At 45.3% G+C, this 24,837-nt stretch overlaps 1 long non-coding RNA gene across 25 annotated transcripts in view; it reads right to left on the bottom strand.

Annotated features, from left to right (window-relative positions):
* Positions 1–24,837, bottom strand: part of Pvt1 (Pvt1 oncogene) — a 221,359-nt gene that overhangs the window by 73,195 nt on the left and 123,327 nt on the right. For 19 of the 25 annotated variants that reach the window (NR_202061.1, NR_202060.1, NR_202068.1 and 16 more), the window contains 1 exon segment: positions 7,126–7,211. This is a non-coding gene — a long non-coding RNA (Pvt1 oncogene). 25 annotated transcript variants of the gene reach the window in all.

Below are 24,837 nucleotides of genomic sequence, written 5' to 3'. Positions count from 1 at the left end.
CTCAAGAGATATTTCAAAGGAGGCTACTATGGGCTGAGTGTTTATGTCCTCATAAAATTCATAGGTTGAACCCCTAACCTCCAAGACGATGGTACATGGAGATGGGGCCTTTGAGAAAGGAATGCCATGAGAATAGAACCCAGTGACTATAATAAGCATCCTTAGAAAACACATGTCAGAGAGCAACCTCTTCCCCTCCTCTGGGTGAGAACGTGAAGACAGCTGGCCAGGAACCAAAAAGCAGGCCCTTTCCACACACTAGTGCTGTTGGCACACAGTCTGAGGCATTCCTTAGCTTGCAGTACCTTTCTGTAGCTGTTCTCCCGTGGCTTACTCGCTTATGACTATACCTTTCTTCTTATAAGGATCAACTACCCCTGTATCTCAACTCCAGAACCAGGAGACATCAACTTCTTTTATTTCATAGGCACAGAGTCTATAGTCACACTTCCTTACAGCAGGCTAAAGGCCCTAAGACAGGAGCAAAGGGGAAAAGAAAAAGAAGAACTGAGCAAACCCTTCTTGCTCTGTAGATATTGGAAAGTGAAGAGGGAACAGGAAGTTCTTGTGTCTGATGGGGGCCCCCGTGTAGGTCTCAAGGGTCACAGGAAGTATGTCAGTCAGCCTTTGCTACAGGGCCCCTCACATAGGAAAGCCCCTCAAGAAGCACCTGCCCTCTGCTTCTCCTCAGTCCAACCTCATTTCCCCTCTCACCAGTGCCCTTGGTCTATTTTGACAAGGCTATTTCCAGCCTATGCCCTCTCGTACTCCTGCAGACAAAAGAGCCCTGCCTACCCTGGGGACCGATCAATGTAATAGAAAACCCAAAGCTTTACCATCATGTGCAGCAGGCTGGGGGGCTGTCTGTGAGCCCCCTAGCCTGTGGGCTGGCACATAATAGGCTGTGGCTAGGAAACAGGACTTCCTGGCACAAGCTGCAGAAAGAATAGGTACTACAAGAAACTGGGGGATGCCGGGAGTTACGGGTAGGTGGCGAGGGTAGCAATACCCTGAGTCTCCAAATGACCAACTGGAATCTGGATTCCAGCTCATGTGACTAAAGGAACTGAGAGATTAGAGCTACAGATTCTCACTAGGGCTCATCAAGGGAAGAGTCACAGGACTGTCTTAGAATGATGAGAAAGGACAAGACAAGAATTGAATATGGGAGAGGGTAAGAAAGGGAATGGTGGGATGGGAGGAGCTATAACTAAAGCAAATGCATCTCCTCAGAATGGGAAGCAAAGTAGTAGTGGCAGAACTGAGGAGCCCAGGGCCCTTCTGAGCATCATGACTGATAGGAGGGAGATGAAGCTTGGTACCAGCATGGGACACTGAGGACGTATGGATAAGAAACAGCTATTACTGAGCTAATGCTACCAGAGTAAAGAAGTACTTCAGTAGTAGCACTGTCAGGGAGGAAGGAAGCAAATAGAAGCTTCCAAACTTCTTTTGAATTCAACAAGCAAAGTCCCCAATATTATCTTCTTTGCCATCAATGTTACTAGAACCAGATACTCCTCCACCGGCAACACTACTGCAGCATGGAAAGCAACTCGTTAGCTGATGTGATACTGTGCTGTGAGGTCTCCTGGCATGCCTCAGGAGAAGGGACTGAGGGACTGATACAACACACAGTCATTTGAAGGAATGACCAGAGTCCTAGATGAATTTCCCATCACATCTTGGAAGTGAGGTATTCCAAAGGTCACAAGGTGCAAGACCAGAACAAAGGGAAAGCGCTCTCTCTCTCTCTCTCTCTCTCTCTCTCTCTCTCGCTCGCTCGCTCGCTCTCGCTCTCCCTAGCAGCCTGATGCTATGAAAACAGCAGTGCTCATTTACAGACCAAGCAGACTTCTGGGTGATGATGAGGCAAATATCATCAATCAGTGGGGGTTCTGTGTTGGGTAAACATCAAAGCAGGGACATAGCCAGATAAGGACAATAACTTATGATGACTCAACTAGGTCTCCTTGTTGCAAAACTTGGACTGGAATGGGGAGCTTTTGTGTCCTCAGCAGTCTAAGTACACTCAGCTTGTGGCCGGAGGTGGATGTCGGCCAGCTGATTCAGACAATTGAATACATTGTGTCTACCCAGTGTGTCAATTGATGGTTAGATACATTGTGTCTACCCAGTGTGTCAATTTGGCTGGGCCACCAGTGACTAAGGGAACTGGTTAAGGGCATTTCTAAGGAGGATTGGGATGGTGTTTCTAGACAAGAAGGAAAGAAAAGTAAGTGTGGGAAGCAACTTGTTTCAGTATGGGTGGGCATCATCCAGCCCACTGAAGACCAGAACTCAATGGTGTCTAGAAAGCTGAATAAGGAAGCAGGTAAAGTGAGTTAATTCCATCTCTGCCTGGGTGCTTGAGCTGGGACAATCTTCCATAATTCTATCTGTATAAGCACACCACCAGCTTCTCTAGTCTCCAGATACAGACAGCCGACCATCAAAACTTTACAACCTTCATGATATGAGTCAACACATTATGAAAAATAAATCCTTCTCCATATAGACATAGATAGAGAGATACAGATCAGTCCTTTAGTCCACATTGGTTCTATTGTCCCAGAGAATCCTGACTAATAGATCTAGCTTTTCCCCCAACCACCAAGACAAGGTTTCTCTGTGTAGCTCTAGATGTCCTGAAACTCACTCTGTAGACCAAGCTGGTCTCAAACTCAGAGATCCTCCTACCTCTGCCTCCTAAGTGCTGGGATTGAAGGCATGTGCCATCACCAACCTGAAATATTTTAATGATAGAGACAGTAGCTTATGTCAGTTAGCACCTGAACCTGCTATAGCACCTGACTTGTCACAGAAGAGTTGACTGACAAGCACAAATCGGGAACTTGAGCATCCTGCCATCATTAGAAAAGTAACTAACAGAATACAAGCTGAGGCTACGATCTCAAGGGAAGTCACACAAATCCCAAGGCCAGCTCTGTATAGTCAGATTCACTTCCCACAAAAGCACTATCGAGAGAATTCTGCTCATCTTTGGAAGAAATTGAGCTGGTAGGAGGGGGTAAGTGGAGGCAGAAAGGCGGTCAGGAGATGTGAAGGGATATAAGAAAGGAGGGGGAACACAGCTGGAGGAAAAGGCAGGAAACAGATAAGGGTATCATCAGGCAGGTCCAGAAACAGAAGCTCTGTGTTCTCATGTGAAAGTCACCACAACTAGCAACCTGATCTCAGGCCATGCAATCACCCCCGGACTCCAACCATGGCCTTCTGAGTTCCCTAGTCATGGGAACAACAGCTCTTCCTGCAGGGCTGCAGGGCTACAGGCACACTGCACAGTGGCATGCTATGGCATCTCAGTAACTACTGAGCAATAAAAAGTAAACACTTGTGCAATAAAAGAAAGCAGACAGGATGGAAAGAACTTTATGAACTGTGAAGTCCTAAGCAGATGGCAAGGCGTGCCTTGCTTCTGGAAGCAGGCAGGGTAGCCCTTGTTTGGAAGGGGTAGACTTTGGTATCATCCTCGCTTGGAAGACCAAAGTCAGGATGCTGCCATTCAATTGACACAAGAGTCCCTAAATGTGTCCTTTAAGCCTGTGTTGATGCCAAAGGGTCTGGTTAGTGAGAGAAGATCTAGAACCTTCTTCTCAATATGTATTATCCTGGAAGAAAGGCTGATGACCAAGAAAAAAAAAGAGTGCCACTTCTGCAAGTCATATCAAAGCCTGCAGATAGAGTAATAACCCCTGCAAATCTACAGCTGGGCTTTTAACTCTGATAATGATTCTTGATTTAGTTATAGTCGGGATGCATGTTTCTCTGTGTGTCCAGCTGCTACAGTGACACTCACAGATGGTCTTGTCTTTGGGGGCAAGACCAGCTGCTGCTCTCGCCTCTACGGAACCTATCATGATGGGCATCACCAAAGAAAGCATATGACTGGGCATAATCAGGGATGGACGTCATCAGAAGAGATACAGTTAAGCACATTTTTTTCCCTAGATGTATAAATCTCTTCATTTGCTTTCATGATTTGACATTCATTGAACTACGCCTTTAGTACTAAAAATATACGCTAGGTCAAAGGCAATGCACCAAAACCTCCGTATGAAACCACAAGAAACACGTAATAGACAAATGGGCCAATATTGGAGGTGGTTTGCAAAGACGTTGCTGTCATGGGTAAAGTGCAGTGAGCCAGGGGCTCTTTTTACTACTGTGAAAAGTGACTACAGGAAACAACCTTTCAACATGTTCCTTGTGGCTAATGAGTAGTGTTGGCTTGTGTCTATAGGCAGGAAGGCAGAAGCCCACATATACCCTATCATTACAGACAATGGAGGCCAGTAAGGGCGCAATAGGCAAAGAACTAAGAATAACAAACAGGGAAAGAGACGCTAGGGAGAAACCCAAAAGGGCAAGGGCAGGGTCAACACGTAAATGTCATCAGTATCTTTTGTCTACTTTCTTTCTTTTTTTTTTTTTTTTTTTTTTTGCTAAGATGTCTTTTATTTATATGAATACAATGTAGCTGTCAGACACACCAGAAGAGAGCATCAGATCCCATTATAAATGGTTGTGAGCCACCATGGGTTGCTGGGAATTGGATTCTGGACCTCTGGAAGAGTAGTCAGTGCTCTCAACCGCTGAGCCAGTTCACCAACCCTGGTCTACTTTCTATGAAACACCCTTAGTTCTGATAGTTTATTAATAAAGGGGGTTCATTTTACTTCATGGTTCTTTTTTTTTTTTAACTTTTTTTTAAAAGACTTTATTACAGATGGTTGTGAACTACCATGTGGTTGCTGGGATTTGAACTCAGGACCTCTGAAAGACCAGTCAATGCTCTTAACCCCTGAGCCAACTCTCCAGCCCTAGTTCATGGTTCTTGACACTAGAAAGTACAACACCAGATAACTTTATCTAGTAAGCTTTATCTAGTAAGGCAGGAAGGGAAGTGAATACATCCACAAGAAAAAAGGGAGAACCAAGAACCATAAAAGTTAGCCTACTGTATTTTAAAGGGGCAGAATAAATATGAATAAAGTCTTCTCGTGTCACTAGCGTATTGTCTCTACTACTGTATATCATAGATTTGATGTTCCAACTCCTAAACTCTTAAGGGATGTGCTCATCCAAAGCACTAACCAGAAAGGGATGAGCACATGTTCAATGTCCAAAGTGGTACCAGGGTGAGCGAGAATGATACTGAGAAGGTCAGGAGCCAGACAGCCTGGAGATAACAAAGAATCTCAAAGAATAAACCTCCCCATTTGGTTTTGTAAGCCTTGGGGCTGTCTATAGCCAAGTGGGCATTGGCCTATTTTACAGGTGAGAAAGCAAAGATTGCGTAGGGTACAATCCTATGTGTTTGGCTCCAGGGTCCTGGTGCTTCTATTCCATTGTAAGAACAGAGCACAGAGACCAAGCTTATGGGTAGAAAAAGATGGCTGTCCTACTAGTAAAGGCAGGGTCAGGGCAGACAGGCTCCTGGTATTACAGCAGTATTTTTTACACAAACACAACCATATGTGCAAGTGCTAATGTGGGCACTGGAGCTCTGCCCTGGGACTATAAGCCTTAGACTCTCAGTACCTGCTCTGTCTACTATGCGTAGCAACTGAATTCTAAGAAAATTCCTTGCCTTTCAGCAGCAGGAGAGGATTGGCCAGGCCTCTCTTCTTCTATTCATAAAAGGTAAGTAATAAGACTTATTTTAACAGCCATGGCAACAAGGGGCAGGTCCTCATCTCTCAGATTCTCTGCCCCAATAGTTGTGCTCCCTCTGCCCTTCTCTCCCATCTGGGAACAGGTCAGCAGGGAATATGGACACAAAAGACAAGGACTATGGACAAAAAAGGTTAGTACAATGATAGTGTATATGAATGTCTACCCACCCCATCCCCACTGCCATGAGAGTCATTCAACAGTTCAAATTTCCACATCCATTGAGAGGCCTAGCCCTGGACCAGGTACTATGTAAGCAGCAGGGAAAGTAACCCTTAACTGTGATAAAGCTTTCTGGTGATGATGTATGGCCAGAAGAGAGATTGAAGTTATAGCCAACTACAGAAGCCACAGTGTGACAGTCCATTCCTGCTGTGGCATGGTTAGTCCTGCTCAAAACTGGAGATTGACAAACTATTTCTGCAAGAGACTTGCTGCTAAGGAAAAAGCATAGCCAAGAACAGACCAAAACTTTTGAATGGCCTGGCATATAAAAGGCACCCTACATGCGCTCATTGATCAACTGTAAGGCAGTAATCAAGAAAAAGCCCTGTTCAATGGCAAATCAGATGGCCCACTGATCTTGCTATCTCTGCTTTTTCATTCAATACCCATAGCACCTGAGCAGGAGGAAACGTACAAGATACATAGTTCTACCAGGTCCCACTCTCAGCTCAACAAGACTCACTAGAGCAAAGACAGGAAAACCTAGGTTTGCAGAAAGCCCTTGGGCTTCACTTCTTATCCTCACCAGAGTAGCCATGGTCTTAGCGTGCCTCCAACACTCCACGGAGGGAGAGGAGAAGACAGGAATTATATTGGGCATAAAGAAACAACTCGGGCTGGAGAGATGGCTCAGTGTTAAGAGCACTGACTGCTCTTCCAGAGGTCCTGAGTTCAATTCCCAGCAACCACATGGTGTCTCACAACCATCTGTAATGAGATCTGATGCCCTCTTCTGGTGTGTGTGAAGACAGCTACAGTGTACTCATATAAATAAAAACTAATTTAAAAAATTGTTAAGAAGATCTATTAAAAAAGAAAGAAAGAAACAACTCACAGTCCATGTGCCCCAAATGTGTTCTCACCTAATTATCACATTACCGAACCCTTTCCCACCTTCCGCCTCCCACACCAGTCATCTCACAGCAAAGCAGCACAACTGATTCTCCTATGAGAGACTGACTCCTCCAGGTAGGAGCAGGGAGAGCATGATAGGTACTACAGTCAAGAAATGCTAAGAAAGAGGGCCAAGATATAGATGAATAGGAAGTCAGCTTCCCAAACACTTTGGGTTGCCACAGGAAGGCCTATAAAAAAACACTAAAATGTACCCTAAATCCTGCTACAAAGACTAAAGCTAAATTTTCATTTTCAAAGCTAAATTTTGTTTCCAAAAGGCTCAGAGAGAGAACAGCCCTTACTTACCTCAATTTTCCAAATCTCCAAATATTCTAGCTTTGATTTAGGAAAGGATGGTTCTCAAAATCCTTCTGGAATGCTTAAAGGATATGCTAGAAAATGCAAATAAAGGAGAGAGACTTATCAGTATCAATATGGAATGGCTTTAAGAAGGAGATGTTTTATTCATTGAGAACATAAAAAACAAACTGCTGGCAAAGTGTTTCAGTGGTAAAAACACTGTTGCCAAGCCAGACAACTTGAGTTCAGTCACACAAACCACAGGGTAGAAGGAAAGAGGTAACTCTAATGGCTTATTCTCTGACCTCCATATACATGCCAACAAACAAAGAAACACAAATACATACACACACAAAATAGATAGATTGATTGATCAAAGTTTAAGGAAAGAAAGAAAGAAAGGAAGAAAGAAAGAAAGAAGAAAGAAAGAAAGAAAGAAAGAAAGAAAGAAAGAAAGAAAGAGAAAGAAAGAAAAAAAGAGGAAAGGAAAGAAAAGGCAAGGCAAGGCAAAAGTAAGCCAAATATGGTAGGCAAGAGTTTGTAATCCTATCCTTTGCAGAAAAGTTAGAAGGACTTCAAGGCTAGCCTGGGCCATATATTATGTTTAGCCTGTGCCACATAGCAAGATTCAGTCAGAAAAATAACACAATGAGAAACACAGGGAAAATAGGCATTTATTGACCAATATTTCCTCTCTTTATTCACATACACACGCATACAGAGAAAGAGAGAGAGAGAGAGAGAGAGAATGAGAGAGAGAGAGAGAGAGAGAGAGAGAGAGAGAGAACACCCTGGTGTGAAAGTCAGAAGACAACTTGCAGGAGTCAGTTCTCTCTCCACCTGTATGCTCTGGGAATCGAATTCAGGTCACCAGGCTTAGCAGGTGTCTTTACCCACTAAGCAATTCTGTAGAACCCCCTTTTTAAAAAATGAAATTATTGGTGAGCAATTCTTATGTGCTAAGCTTCTGGTTAGGCCTTGTATTCCTGTTTTGATATCTATTATTTTTAACTTTTGTTTCCTTTTTCTTTAATTGGATATCTTCTTCTTTTACATTTCAAATGTTATCCCCTGATCTCTTTGGGTTCCTAAGTCACAAAGACAACAAAGCCACAGCTCAGAGTTGGTCTCCCTGAGTGCCACGCCCCAACCCATCAATCATGTTTCCCTCCCACCAGTATTTCCATCCATCTCATCGCAACAATTCTAGGCGCTGAAGAATAAGAAACCTATCTCCATTCTGATAACAGCCTTGTGTTCCTTGTCTAGCCCATTATGTACACAGTGGAGTGGTGAGAGCCACAGACGCTGCATGGGACAATCTTATCCTAAGTGTTCATTGTAGGCTACGTGAGCTGTGCAGGAAACAGCAAAAGGAGCCTCTATGGAGACTCTTATCCTCAGTGATCATTGAAACAGCTTCAGGAGGTGGCCGGAAGAGACAGATTAGTGTAGAGAATGAAACCTACAAGTGCTAGGTCCCACGAGCCAAGGGAAGACTGCTTTAGTTATGTGCAAGGTGCCAAGCAGGTCCTGGTGTCTGGCTTGGTGGATTCATACATGCCTTCTCCTGCCCTTCCAGGGGTACTGACACTTCAGTGTGGACCTAGAGACTGCCACATTATACAATTCCATGTTCCCTTCCCAAGACCTCTTTCTTGCCCCCTCCCCTGCAAACCACTCAGGACATGGGCAGTCAGGATACCAATGAGAAGGAGCTTAGTTGTCACTGACTCAGCATAAAAACCACTTGAAAGTTCCATGGGGAATTTGCCCCTAAACTAGGAATAGCTTGCCAACTGTCCTTGCTACAAAGCTGGGAGCAGAGGGCACATGACTCGTGGCGTATATTCCTCCTGATGAATTCCCCCTGAAGTTCAGATGCACCTTAACCGTAATTTGCTCATCTGGGGCCTGCTGGTTGTCACATTCTTCCCCTGAATGTGCTTGTACCAAAGCCTTGCAAGGCTGAGTGAGTGCCCACCTCCACATAAATGCTGGTTTAATACAGCCATTGCTCAGAGTTCAATTCCCAGCAGACCTAGATGAATTCCCCTCCCCAGAAAGTCCTGTTGACAAGTGGTGGACTCAGAAAAATGTCCTCCTTTCGCCAGCACTTCTGTACTCAGCAATCGGCCACCCACACATCACTGGCATTTACACCAGGAGACTGCTTCTAGTCTGATGGTTGTCACACTGCAATCACTTTGTGACCCTAAAAGGCCAGGCGCATAACTTCCTGGATGTTGGTGGGCTCTTATCACACCACTCAGGGGGCAGCCTACCACTACGGATTTGCAAGGCCTTCTCTGGCAGCATCTCACCAAAAGCTTCAGCTCTCTGAGTCTCTGCCTTATTTCCAAGCAGTGCCCTTGGTATAAAATGGGAGACTTAGCAGAGTTCAAAGTACCTAAGACATGTCAGCTACTAGCCATGCCTTGCTAAAGCACACACACTTCAGACTTCTTCTTCAGACTTCTTCATAACTCCTAACAGAATAAAGCTACCTAATGTTGGCCCCCTTTCTTTTTTCAATTAGCCATGGAGGAAAATTGGTGTATGTCTTAAAGAGATATACAGGCCTAGTTTGCTCATCTGTGGAATGGGTAGATAGATGGGAGCCATATGCAAGAGCAGGACCAAATGAGACAATATTTGAAGGAAGCCATCCAACACTGAGCAATAAATCAGCATGGCTGAGTTTTTGGTTTCTAAATTGGCTCTCTGTCTCCTTGGTAACAGGGGTGGGACAAAAAAAACAGCAATGACCGCACACTAGCTCCTGCCAGAAACACACACACACACACACACACACACACACACACACACACACACACGGACCTCTTTCCAAGTCAGTCAAAATCTTACCATAACACATAGAACTTGTAAAGTCACAGATTTCAACCCTCCCCCTGAGATGAGCTAGGGATTAAGAGACATGTGCACCCAGGGTGGCAGGGGTCATCAGTCCACTTTGAGGGGATCTGTTCAGGAGTCCCTCAGCAAACCCAGCAGAAAAAGGAGGGTAGGGAGAGGGTCAGCGTGCTGCAAATGCTGCTGCTCAGGCTTCCCTGTCATATCACTGCCTTGTCCCCAAGAATAGGACATTAGCTTATTCCCTGACATCTGACATGGTCAAGCAAACCATGGGTCTGCTAAAGTCCTTTAGGCATTGCAAAAGGTCAACTGATGGGACCTAAAGTTTATGTCCTATTTTCTGTGACAGGCAGATACAGGCCACCCAAGATTCTTAAAAATTAAGAGACAAGAAGGCTGATTGGATGCCCACTCTTTAGCCCTTTGGCTCTGGCAATAGAATTCTAAGTATGTGCAGTTCCCTCATCCTCTTCTCCACATCATAAGGCCAAAGGTACGGCCAGGTAATCCTCCTTGCAGTAAAAAGGGGGGCATATATAATGGCTAAGGATCTTTAACAAAGATATGCAGTGCCTGGATAAGGCAGGGGGTCCATGGTTAAAGGGCGGAGACACAGACACAATCCATCACAAGACAGACACACCAGTTCTGCTCTCAGTAATTTAGCTTCATCATCTGGGGCAGCTGGTTGTTTACTCAGATTGTGAGGCCAAATGGCTGCACAGATGTTGCCAGGATCAGTCAGCCATGGGTAGCAGATCTTACACACTTGGCAGGGAATAATGAGTTGGTAAGAAAATAAGTGACCATGGATGGATTTCTGAGGAATTCATCCAAGCATCACCCGAGCACTGCAGATAGATCAGGCTGGTAGACTGGGACACTTGCAGGAGCTGAGGAAAGTCAATAACTGGCTGTTCACCCAAGAAGTTCCTGAGCACAGGTGTGATGTTGGGATGAATTTGCTCTCCCCAAAGAAGGCCCTGAAAAAAGGTCAAATAGAGATATAGCTAGATGGTTCCCGGAGAGTTGGCCAACCCTAGCCTCCATCCTTGTTGAATTCTATGAAATCCATCAAGGTCAAACATGAAAGCATCAGGAACAATCTCAGAACACCAGCTGCTAGAATCAAAGTTAGAGCCCCAGTAGGTAGCAAGTGTCTCTTAGGTTCTTTGGTACTGACGTATATTCAAAGGCTTGGAGAACGGTTACCTTCTTGGATGCTGAGGAAGTCAACACAATACCTGGCTCACAGTAGGGGCTTGATAAGCATATTTTTTTCTTCGGTGTCTAATTGCTGTCATTCATTGGTTCCTCCTGCTCAGTAAGCAGATTTCTTAGAGAATGTGGCTAATTCTCACAGTATGAGTGCTTGCTATCTTAAGTCATGGTAGAGTCGTGGTAGTTAGAAGCAAAGCTGTCCCCACTCTCCTATTTCTTCCGAGTGCACCCGCTTGGCCTTCTAACTTCTGCCATATTGTAAGGCAGATGCAGATGCCCAATCATGGACTTCCCAAAGCCCAGAAACACAAGCCTAAAAAAAAAAATCTTTCCTTTATAGATGACTAAGCCTCAAGTCCTTCGAGGTTTGGACACCTACTGAAAAAGGGCTTGATAAGAAATAGACCAAAATGCTTGCTTTGTTTTAAATACAAAAGAGGAAACAAAACAAAACAAAACCAACAACAACTACTAAGAAATCAATACATAACTGTGTGAGTCAAGTTGATCATGAAGCAGTAATCAATCCCATGAAGTATCTATCATGTTCCTTCCCTGGCATACAACTCATTCATTGCACATATTCCTGTTTTCAGGAGATTGATGATCTAAATTTTATAGAGCTGTCCAACCTGTTGCCATGGCAATAGGACACTGTCTTCTGTGAAAGTACTGAACTGCATTAACAGTGATCTTGAGACTCAAGTGGCCTATTGGCCACAGGTTGGACACACCTAGATTAACTAGTACCCTGGTAACACCTAAGTGTGTTAAAGATTTGATCACTAAGAGGTGAGGTCAAATACCCTCGATTCCCCTACAAAGCTAGAAAAGCCACTAAGGAAAGTTGCCCTCAAGAAACTCAACTCAGGCAGTGTGAGGCCTTTCCTCTGCACAGTGACCTAAAGAGAATGGCAGGGACTGTTATCAGTCCCAGTTAGGGTTCAAGAAGCCAAGGCTCAGAAGGGCCATGAACAGAACATTGGGGTTCCACAGAGGAGAAGCTGAGAGGGGCAAGGGAATGTAGAGCTTCTACAAAGTGGGATTGGGAAGATAGGATACTCTCAGGTTAGTGAGGACCACTATGATCCAATAAAAAGAGGCTATCTGATCCAAGACTTCTGGTTTCTAAGCCAAGCTCCCTGAGCAGGAGTCATGGGTCAGCACAACATCATGTGTGAAAACGGGAGGAGATAACAGGTGTAAACATGCTCACTAGTAAGGCTGAGGATACGGTGAACTGTGGGAGGAAGAAGGGTCCTGGAAAGTCGACAGTGCCGGAAGATTTCCCTGAACCTTGAGAAGAAGCAGGTCATCTCTTGCTGTCCACCTCAAACTTTCCTTTTCATACACTTGCATTCACCTTTCTTTTATAAGAACCTTCCTACCATAAGGGTGTTAAGTGATGAAGTCACAACCCAAAGTAGTTTCAGTTCTCTAACCTCAAAACCCTCCTTTCCTGCCAGCACACTCAGGGCTTGTCACCCAGAACATCAAAGCCATTGCTTTCCGTAAAGCTTCTCTGATCACCTGGGTGACTTGTGAGATAAAAACAACTTACCCCACACTAGAGATCATCGACTTCCTGCTATGGTTCTGCAAAGGCAAGAGCTGGAAAATGGGGCAGAGTGTATCAACAAACATTTCCCAAAGAGTCCTAAGGTCCCACACCTCTCCAAGCACTTTCTACCAAGGGCTCTTGCAAAGGAGAGCAGTTGTACCAGGTTATCTCTGTGTTTTCCAGATGTAAACTATAATGATCTCAGGTTCACTCACTAGAGTCTCTACTTACTGAACTGTAATGACAGCTCATTTGCATATAGGAAAATAAGTCAAGCAGTTACACACACCCTAGGCTGTAGTTTTTGGTGACTCACAGAAGAAAGTGTATAGATTATTTCCATTCAGCTCCATCCTCCAATTACTTAAGTGATGGAAAGTCACAAAGCCAATGGGACCCTTGGGGAAGTTCCAGGCTACTGGGAATTCAAACAACAGTTAATGTAAGTTGAGCAGGGAGTTTCCCACGGTGCACAGGTACACCATCAGGTGGGCCGTGATGGAGATTCCCACCCCTGAGACACCTCACACCTCATCTCAGGAAACGATCTTCTAGAAAGTCAAGGAAACACTGAGTCCATTGTTGGCCCAAAGCCCATGATCCAAGAAGTCCCATCTCCGGAATGAAGGTTGACTCCTCCTGGAAGTCAATGTTGAACCACCACCACCCTTCTTCCCCACATTATAAACTTTGTAGCCATGGTGCATGACGTGTATAAGGAGCTCAGTAGATCACTGCCCAAATAGTAAGCACTTGCTGAATGAATTATAGTTTCCATAATGGTTAGGTGAAAACATTTCCCCAAATACTGATTGTTTATTATATGTGCTAGGTACCATTCATCCATCATTAAAATAGTCGCTTAATACAACTAGCCGACACTCAGCTATCAGCCTCTTTGGAGACAGCCTTAGCTGAACACGGTCAAACTTAAGTATCCTTCCAGGCAAAGCTACACTGTCACCAATTAACCATAATGTCACCACAATTCAGGACAGTTCTCAAGGGGCAGTCTAGTCTGGTCTATGCAGAGCTCTGGGACTGCACCGTGCTCCACACATTTACAGCCTAAAGACGCCTTCCAATTCTAACTCCTTACACCCATTTTGCAGTTGTTCATCCCAATGTGCCCCAGAGCGAGCCTCTTGCTTATTAATCTACACGCTGATATCTGCCTCTGAGAAAATCCAGCATGTAGGATGGAGGTTCTCATGATCCAGGTGTGGTGGCCCTGTAACCTCGGCATTCAGACAGCTGTGATATGAGGATTAGTAATTCAGGCTGGGTTAGATAGCATGCTACAGGCCAACCAGGGTAGGATTTTTTGCTTTGTTTTTTTGTTTTGATTTTTGTTTTTAATGATGGATTCTCAAGGCTCTGTGTTACCACACAAAAGCTTTAGTAAGGAAGGCAACATTCCTAGATGAGGAAGCAACACATCGACAAGGGTGTGGAATTCAAGGCTCAAAACTATAATGGATGAGCAGGAGCTATGAGAAAGGTTCAAATCCTCATATTTGTTTCAGTGTGTGCCTACGTCCTAGGTCGTTAGAGACCCCACATGGTCTACCTTCATTTCCCCAGCACTCTATTCAAAAAGTAGCATGAGCATAGCATGAGCAAAGTGTTCCTCATGTGATTGGATGATTATGGGATGGACAGAAGAATTAAATGTAATCATCTACTTGTTGAACAAAGAAGTCAGCTGAACCTGCTATAGCATGAATGATTGGCCATGAGGTTTTGATGCTCAGTGTACAATGCTTGGTGGGCCTTTGGTTGTATAATTCTTATGATTTAATGGTGAAGATAACAACCAAAGCACTCACGGCAAACTTCCTGGAGGAGCATGTGTGATTTACATGGCTTGAAAGAAGGGGAGAAAAAGAATAGAGGAGGGCAAACAAGGCATTTGTGTTAATAAGCCAGGCCTTTACCTTGCTATCCACTGAACCAAACACATGCTTCATATGACAGTCCAAAAATGCAAAGTGCAGAAGCATCCCAAAGTCATAGTCTCCATTACTAGAACTGTGAAACATGATGTTCCTGTGGTCTATGTGAACAGTTCACAGAAGGCAATCAACAGATCACTATGGTTTGCAGACTTGCTCCTACAGTTATAAATTTTCAAACTCCTGGAATGAAGGAGATGACAACTGGCAACCCAAGCTTCCGAACTGATGTAAGATTTCCCAAATTAGTCACTCCTTGAGCAGTCCACAGTTGCTTTGAATGACTCGGCTTCCATGGTCCTGAAGTAGAAAAGGCCTTGGAAGCAACCAGGCAGGAGCTTCTTCATTCTGAGAAGATAGCTCTATGAGGAACAGAACCAGCCTTGGGAAAATCCAGACCCTAGCCTCGGTCTCCCCATTGAAAAGGTATGGACACTGGGGGACTCCATTTAGTTAAGATCCTGGACTCCAAGTGACCTCCATTCTGAGGCTGATACCTGAAGAAGCATGGGCTGTCGGGAAAGGGAAATGAGAGGAGCTTGGGGCCTGTGAAGACAAGGCTAGGTGAGGAGAGTGAGAGAAGAGTGATGTTTGCTTGAGGCAATTATGAAACAGGTGATGTCACAGAGCTAAACTAGTACAGGGTATTCTAGCATCGATTGCTGCCTTTGGCTTATTATTATAGCATGTCCCTGAGCTGAGAGCACCTCAATAGCCAAATGCTAGGGCCATTAGAGGTGAGAGACAGGGATGACAGTTCAAAGAACCAAAGTCCAGGGCAGACCTTGATGTCAGTATCAGGTAGAAGGCAACACATATCGCAGGGAGGCAGTACAGCTCAGAATTTAGGCAGAGTTCTAACTACTTCCTTCCTGTGTGACATCAAGTACACAAAGTGAAGTTTACGCCTCTGAGCCTGTGGCCTTTCAGGGACATGGGGTAAGGACTAAAGCACCTTCAGTGACTTGTAAGAACTAAGCACAGAGCAACCTGTGTGGATTGCCTTCGATAGAATGCAGTAAGTGGTCCTTAAGATCCCAGGTCATAGGCCTCCCCTGTTGTACTTGCCAAGTGCAAGCCACAAATCTCTTAGGTTCCACACACCCTCTGAAGGCCTTTTCTGGAGATTCCAGACTGATGAAGCAGGTGTAGAGGAGCAGCTCACTATAAGCAACACATTTTTCATTTAGCCAGTTAGTCACAGGGATAAGGCCTAAGTTTATGTCAGAGGATTGAGGACTTTATGAAAGCATGACATGGTTATCTACCACTTTACTAACGAGCCAAGAAAACCAGGATGCCACCAACACTCAAGAGGGAAGAGGGGAGCAAGCTGGAGCCACAGGTCAACTACACAGAGCAAGACCTAAGCCCCAGAGAAAAGACTTACAGTCCGGGCAACCAGGATTTCGAAAGCCAAAAGAAGTCCTTAACTCTTCATCCCTGAAGCCAGCTGAACAGAGCAAATAGGATGTCAAGTGGGCGGTCTAATCCATAGCAGAGAGACAGTGAACACCACATAATACTTCCCTAAGAACAGAATCTGCTAAACTCACATACCAGGACTGTGTGGTGCTGAAGGAGGAATCCAGCCCAGGGTTCCTGTGGGGTTAACATGTGCTGAGGTGGAGAAGGAGGCGTTGAGCAACACAGACAAGAACTTACTGGCAGGTTTTGTTTTGTTTTTCCAAAGCTCCTTGTGAATTTTAACTTGTACCCCACAAATAACCTCCTCTAAGTAGTTTCATGACACCCCAATACACATATCCACACACGGGGGTAGGGGAAAATGCTGACAGAGGAAAGAGAGAAACATACAAATGAGTTCTTGAAAATGAAAATGATCTCAAATGACCCTGGGTCAACTATCAACTTATGAATCAGCCCAGGAAAGGAAGGAAACTAGCCATGCATCTCATCAAAGAAGATATCAATCCCAGGGAAATCACTCGCTGGAGTCACCCAGCCTCCAGTTTGGGGTTCACCACATGATCACTGGGTTTTGTTTTGTTTTAACAAAAAGCTATTTTATCTCCAATGACAGAGCAAGCTGAGGTTGAAGATGTTTGTGTAAGACAGGTATAAGTGTGCACAACAGGTATTGTCATGTGGCCATGTATTCACAGCAGGACCTATCTGTGCAAAAATCCCTCAGTCCCTCTTGGTATTCATGTGCCTTTTCCATCATAATCAGCCAAAAGAAAAAAAAAAAAAAAAAAACCAACAACAACCACCACCACCACCACCACAGCAACAACAAAAACCCCAAACAAACAAGTAAAACCAACTTTTCACACACATGGAATATGATTTATATCTCACATGAAAAAATATAACCAGTGGTAGAGAGGTAGAGGCAGGAGACTCAGGAGCCTTGGGTTCAGCTAATGCCAGCTTGGACTCCACGAGACCCTGCCTCAGATAATACAAAACAAATGCATCACTCTGAGGCCCAGGAGGAACCTGAGCAAGAGCACAATAAGGAAGCCAGAGAGAGGACTCCGGCACCAAAGGGCTGGGAGAAACAGCCCCAGAAACCAACTGCAAATCTTAGCTGAAGTTCCAGCTCCTCTCATGTACACTCTGGTGAATGTGGGCACTGCTCCCCATCCACGCACGCTCCTCTTTTCCTTTGGGACAGCAAAGGTCTAGAAATTCTCTCCTGGATCATCCAACTACTGTGGGCCTTCCTTGTGCAAAACGGGCTCCAGCTAGAGTTGAAGTAGCTCCCAGGATGCTTTAAGGGCAGAGAGCGGAGACAAGGTGCTGAGGAAGCCTCTAGGCCACAGGATGTTGTGGGTTAAGCAGTGAGAGAAAAATCAAAGAAAGCTGTCTAGAAAGGTAAACAACTGCTCATATTCAAAACAAGGCTTAAGAGGAACACATGACTCTCTCTCTCTCTCTCTCTCTCTCTCTCTCTCTTTACACACACACACACACACACACACACACACACACATACACGGTAAGAAAGACGAAAATAGCTGAGGAGGTGTATCTCAAAGATTTTTCTTCAGAAAAATCCTGTCTTGCTCATCAAGCAAAGCAGGGGCAGAAGAGAAGAGAAGAAACAAGTGTTTAAGTTCAAAATCACAGAAACCGGGGGCCAGTTGGAAGACTTCAAGTAGAACTCTCCATATGTTAAGAATAGGTTGTTTCGGTCCTGACCTTCAAGCTCTGAAGCAAGGCAAAATCAGCATTTCACACAAAGATTCGATGTTGAAGTTCATGAACTTGAAGTTAGGCCAACACTACCCCTGGCTCATCTTGAAGGAATTCACATGGGAAAGAATGAAGTAGCTTCTAGAGTCAGTGTTGGTAAACAAACAGATGGGGGTGGGGGGATAGCTCCTCCCAAGGTTAAAATATATATGAATTAAAAAGAGATTTTTTTTTGCACCTATGAAATTACATGTTTTTAAAAGCTAATAACTGTCACCAGTGATGAGTGGTAAAACTGGCATGTCCTCCTGTTAACGGAGGCCGTGTAAACAACCCTATCTAAAGTAATTTGGCAATATAGGTCAAGAGTTATAAACTGTGGCCTTTGACTCAATAAGCCTTCTGCTGAGAATGTGTCCAAATGATTTCCAAGAAGAGGAAAGTTACATGCAAAGAGGTGCACAGTTCCCCAACCCCAGACGTAAGAATACACTGGAGTCCCATGATTGCCAACTGGTTTTAAATATGATCTATCAGCTTCACCAACCATGACGCACTGATAGAAATGAGCATTGTACAGTGCTTTAATAGAAATAATGAACAGTTTACGATATAAGCATGATTGGATGAAAAACAACCAGAAACTCTCTATCTCCATGACACAGATAGAGAAACGTGCTCTCTAATGAGAAAGATAAGTAAGCATGGACGGAACAGAGTGGACATCTGAAATAATATCCCATCCATCCAGAGTGGGTGGACATTGACTTCCCCTCTCAGGTTTTCCTTTCTTTGGAGTGTTATCCCATTGTGGTGCTGTTGGCTGAATAACTGATAGCAATGGTGGTGATGATGGAAATGCTCAAAAACATGTGAAAGAGATGGGCTACAAAGTTGGCGTAGTGGTTATGGCTATGCGTTGCTCTTGCAGTGGAGCTGGGCTTGGTTTTCAGCACTGCCCTAGCTATAACTCCAGTCCCCAGGGAATCTGATGGCCCATTCTAACCTAAACAAGCACCATGCACACATGTATTACAGACATATATGTAGGCAGAACACTCATACACATAAAATAATGAAATTTTTTAAGATATACAAAATAAAGATGTGAGACTCAGTCTCAGAGCCCTAAAATGAGATATGAGAAATGGACAAACTCAGAAAGCATCAAAGGGCAAGTCAAAGAAAGCAATCTTAATCTTGCTGGACATGGTGGTACACACTCATAATCCCCGCCCCAGGGAGACAGAGGCAGGAGTCTTAGCGGTTCACTGGTAAGCCAATCTGACATAATTAGTGAGCTCCAGACCAATGAGAGATGCTGTTTCAAAGAAAGTGATGGCATTCCTGAGGACAACTCTCCTAAGTTGTCCCCTAACCTCTACAGATAGAGGACATGGTCTCTAATGAGAGAAAGCAGAATGTGGGTGAAGGTGCAGTCACATGTAGGCCACGTCAGCTTACTGAGCCCTGCAGTGTATACAGGTGGATCTAACAGTCTCTGATAGCCTCAGCTTGAGAAGTTCAGGCCTCTGCTTCCTACAGTGTTCAGATAAGAGTAGAAAAACCCAGATCTGTATATGATCAGATGTTAACTGATTGCCACGAATGTTCATACAAAACCTTACAGGGAGGTGTAGAAGTGATTTCACTACTCAGCAACCCAAACTAAGCCTCTTTTCTGAAAGGTAACCGAGACCAGACCATCCTAGAATTCCAACAGACTGCTGTCTGTACAAAATACAGGCAGAAACAGCCAAACCAGGGGTGAGTACTTAATTTAAATATAGTACTAATGCCTAGCCAATCAGTTCTGTGCCTTTGGGCACATTCAATTTATCTCATAAACCTCCATTGGCTTCCCATCCATAAATGAGGACCTTCCAGCACCTTTTCTCTAGGAACATGGAGGGTGCAAACATAGAGCCCAGCAATTCTGGAGCCTTCTCCCTCTTGTGTAGCTCTCTCCAATGCTCTCATGTTCTAGTCTCCAGATGAGGCTGATTTTTCTTCCCCCAGATTTTGCAGACCATGCTACATATAACATATAGCAAAGGCATACACAGCAAGGGCAGACACAGAGGCAAGAGTTCCATCCTTTTGGACATCAGAGTCACCTCGTGGCTGCCAGAGACACCCAATGTCTAGTCCTTCCCCGTATAATGGTATCTGATTATAAGGTCTGGATCCTGATATAGTTATATTTTAAAGCTGATTAAATTGTGCGGCTGGACTGGGAAGATCTAACTCATACCAAACAAAGTGATTTCTCTCCAAACCGCCAGGGCCAAGAGTGCAGGAGGCAGGAGTCCTTCTTAATTTGTTTAGGCTATGGTTCAATAGCTGCTTTGGAACGAGCCAGAGCTCTGTGGGTAACTGGCAAAGGGTAGGAGATTCCCTAACTACTCCCTTACTGTTCAGTCAGTGACTTTCTCTGAAGTAGTAAAGCAGGCCAGTGGAAGTGACTTACCCATGGGGATAAGGGGCGACAATGCTAACCTAACCAATGCCAGGGGTGACAAGGATGGAATTTGCTCCTGCCCCGTGTGCCCCTTTTTGTGCAGCTTCCAGGTCCACTGGGGCCACTGCCATGCTGTGGTGCTGTCATAATCCACAGGAGACACCCTACCCTGTTCCATGAAAGAAGACAAGCACTTCAAGGCTGGCCTGCTCAAGAGCGGACCAGGTGAGGAAAAGTTTGCTATCCCATCTCTGACACTCTCACCTGCTGGGATTTTCCTTTGGCAACACTATCAAAGAACTGCTTCTCCTTTTCCTCTTTGTCTCCCAGGAGTCCCCAGCAAATGCCCCTGAGCCTGTAACAGCCTGTTTTCTCACTGCCCTGGCAATGTGTCAAGAATGTTTCCTGCACATGACCCGTTGTCAGGCCTGTATCTTTCATGGTACTATCAGGGCTAGGTTTACCAGCTCTAGCTTTCCAGATGAGGAAATCGAAGCCAAGAAAGTCAGGCTCCTGGTCCAAGGTCACACAGCAGGCTAGCATGGGTTCTAGAAGCTGGGCTCTAGCATTCAACCCTGAAGGGCCTGGCTATCTCCTTTTTCTAGAGTCCTCCTTCCAGTGCTTCCATAAAGCACTATTGGGGTCCCGCCTTAAACCCAAGTGTAATGGTTACCATCAATTGCTGATATAACAGAATCTACTGTTTCCCAGAGACAAATTTCCAGAATGTCTGTGAGAGATTTTCTAGACTGGGTCAAGTCTAGTAACTTAAGTAGTTTAAGGTTAAGAAGAAACATCCACTCTAAAGATGAGCAGAACCACTGGTCAGGATCCTGAACTAAATGAAACATAGAGTAAATAGATGGCCAGTATTCATCAGCCCCTGAATTGCAAATACAATGTGACCAGTTACTTCATGCTCCTGCCTCCTTGCTTTCCCCACCACTGAGAACCAAACTGGGAGACAAAAACTAGCCCTCGCTTTGCTTGTGTTGGGTATATTGTCCCAGTACTTTAACAAAAGAAAAGTAACTTATATATCCGGCCAGGCAGGGGCTGAAGAAACTCCATGGGAAGATATGAAGGGACATGTGCCATGCTCTCCAAGTTCTCTAACCCTAACTCTCCCCCAGTGATCCCCAAGGGGTAGGTGCCCTCTGGAAAAGCCTCTCCCAGCAGCATGGGCCTGGGCTGCTGCCTACTGGCAGAGGAATGCAGGCTAAGCATAGCCTATGGGGTCAAGGAGACCTGGTGAGAATGCCAGCTGCGCACTCACCTGCTGCTGGCCCTGATCTCATTGGCACGCTCTGAAAATCAAGGAAATACTGAGAAATGGCATGCAGAGTTCTCCACCTTCTGTGAAGACGAGCTCAGCCCCAGTGCCCGAAGTCTGCAACAGTTTACAACATGGGCTGGCCAGTTTTCCTTTAAGGGACAGAAACTTTCCTGACTCTATAGGGCACAAGCTCTCTGCCATGACTGGACTCTGCCTCTGAAGCAACAAATCAACATAGATAAAGTAGAGGGGAATGGGTATAGTTGGATTCTAATAAAACTTTATTTATAAAACAGGAGGCCTGCTAGTGTGCTGACCATTGAAGTGTGGTGGCGAAGAGGTGATAAGGTGAGTCATATCCAAAAGTACCTTACTTTCCTTTTGGCCCTGCTAAAATATTTGTACCTCAAGGTACAGATCACATCCCAGTCTTATTTCTGGCTGAAGAGGCAGTCTTTTCCAGTCTACTTTTCAATAACGTGGCTTGGGGCTTTGGGGCATTTGGGAACTACCAAGAGCTCATCTCCTGTCTTCAGAGATGAAACTGGCGTTGACAGGAATCATAGAGAGTTGAATGAAATCCTCTGTTTTCATCTTCAGAAGAAGGGACCACTATGCTGTCCCTTACCCGGGATGTACCTACACCTAATCTTGCGATTGTGGTGTAAGCTCCTGCCAGAGTGCCCGTGAAGGTTTCTGAGCCTTGTGGCAACTGCTTCAATAGGAGCAGACGTCGTGGTTCTGCAGAAAATGTACCTAGTGAAGCACACACCCTCCTCCAGATTGATCAAACACCTTTGTGCCCAGTATTGGGACTGAGGTCAGGATCTGGAGAACTCAGTGGTCTGGATTCTAATGTTTCTAGGCTGAATTCCAAGATCCATCACTTCTCCAGCCCCTTTACGAGACCATTGGCAGCTAAACTTTTGTTTCCAGTTCACAGCCTGGATGGATCATGGATAGGTTTCCTTCTGTGCCAGGGCCCGGGTCTGGCCTTCTATTCAGGGGAAAGCCCTTCACTGTCTCTGCGTCTGTCAGCAGCAGGAGAACAGTCCTTCCATAAGAACATCTAGCCTGCCACCAGGCTAGCATGCATGCCCCACACCAAGTCTCCAAGAACAAGCACAGCATACCCTAAAGATTTCCAGGCTTCTCGCCTTCCAAGAAAGTTCTTCTAGAGCCTGCTGGGAACTTCATTTCTGCATCAGGGACAAAAGGGTGCACTTGAATTCTCAGAGCCCACCTCAGTCAGGGAGTGCCTCAGCATATGTGAAGGTAGTCTGTGGGAGGATTTTCTTGTATCAGGGGTTTCTGATTCACCAATGCCTGTCCAAGGCCAGGTCCTTCCTCTATCTCTCCTTCTCTACCAATCAGCCTCCTGTGCATGTGTGTTTCTTCAGGGCTGGGAATCAATCCAGGGCTGTGTGCTCTGCCACTAAGCTACACCTTCGAGTTCACCTCCACTGCCAGTTTCATCCTCCTCGATGGTGTCTCCCTAATGCAGAGAGACCTCAGGCACATAAATGGTCACACTCATCCTCTTCCACCTTTACTTAAAATCCTCTGCACTCTCTATGCTCAGCCAGAATTTAAGTGGTCCCAGGGAACACTACATTCTGAGGTCTCGGTAACTGCAGACAAGGACAACTCTTATTGGGACTTTTTTAAATGCTGACCTCTGCCTCAGTTTCTGCATCTGCAGAATGAAGAAAGACTCCAGAAGTGGGCTGACAGGAAGGAAGTACCTCAAAGCCAGTCCTGCAGAGGCCCTCCTAGATAAGTGTCCTTTCTCTCTATCTCTGGCCTGCTGATCTGGCTATCTGGGGACATCCATCCAGAAGGCTCCCTGGTGACAGGCTCTGCCGCAAAGATCCTATCTACCACCAACGGAACTTCAAAGGCATCTTTATCGGCAGGGCCCACCTCAGGAAGGTGGATTCCTAAGAAACTTCTCCTGGTAAGTCTTTTATTCTGGGCCGACCAGGCACACACGCCTAGCCTTATCTGTAGTGTCTCTAAACTGTTGTCTTTCCAGGAAGGGTGTTTCCTATCTACAGCCCTCCAGGAGGCAGAAGACCAGAAGGGCCATAGAAGCCTGCCCTCTAAAGCTGGAGTCTTGACTACCAACTACTCTTCAGCTGTGGTCTTGGGACAAATAAGGCCACCTTTTAGGGAATGTGGCTCCTACAACTCATAAACTGCAGTAATTAGGGCTGAGGTGGAAATGAAAGAGACCAACAGAAGGCCTGCTTAGAATGGTTCCTTGTAGCAAAATGGTAGGGCTGTGAAACAGAGGAGAATGGGGAAGGTTTCCAGGAAAAGCATTATTCTGCAAAAGGTGAAACTGCTAGATACAGCAGACCCTTCTGTGCTGGTTGGGGAAGATGGGAGCCATCGAACGTGCACAAGAGGAGGTGAGCCTGAGGCCCAGGTGCAGTGAAATCCTTTCCATGCCTAGAAAGAAACTCAGTAGGGATCTCCTCTGGGAGTTGAGAAGGGACTGTCAGGGCTTGACATAATAGCCCAAGTGCTGACAATGTCCTCACATTCCTAGTTCTCACCTTCCTAGTCCTCACCTTCCTAGTCCTCACCTTCCTAGTCCTCACCTTCCTAGTCCTCACCTTCCTAGTCCTCACCTTCCTAGTCCTCACCTTCCTAGTCCTCACCTTCCTAGTCCTCACCTTCCTAGTCCTCACCTTCCTACAGTACGTGTGTGTGTAGAAGAGTCCAAAGTGGAAATTCCTGCCTCCTTCCCCAAGGGCTCTGTAACACCCAGGGCTTCTCTAAGGACAAATCCCACACCTCTTCCACAGCCACATGCACAGAGTCTAGAGCAGGGGTTAAGGAGTGTCTTCATAAACACCTACTTCATGCACTGACACGATGAAAATGCCTAGAGGGAAGCATTCGGGAAACAATTCGCAGCATTACCAATCACTGTGGTTATACGTGGCTCCTCCATTCTCCTCCTCCTTCAGAGAGACACCAACACCTGCACACTCAACCACACCCCTACCAATCTTCAGTCTTGAGAACATATGTGACGAGGACATGAGAATGCTGGCCACACACTAGACTCTGATCTTTGCCACGAAGCCAAGTTATACAGTCTCAGATTATACACTACCCTCAATGCTCCTGTTTCCACAGTACCCAACTCCCGAGGTACAAAGATGGTACAAGGTGCTCTAATCTGGACTTGGCT

Source organism: Rattus norvegicus, chromosome 7 (genome assembly GCF_021556685.1).
Source record: "Rattus norvegicus strain SHRSP/BbbUtx chromosome 7, alternate assembly SHRSP_T2T, whole genome shotgun sequence".
Classification (NCBI taxonomy): Eukaryota; Metazoa; Chordata; class Mammalia; order Rodentia; family Muridae; genus Rattus; species Rattus norvegicus.
This window is presented reverse-complemented; position numbering and strand designations above follow the sequence as displayed.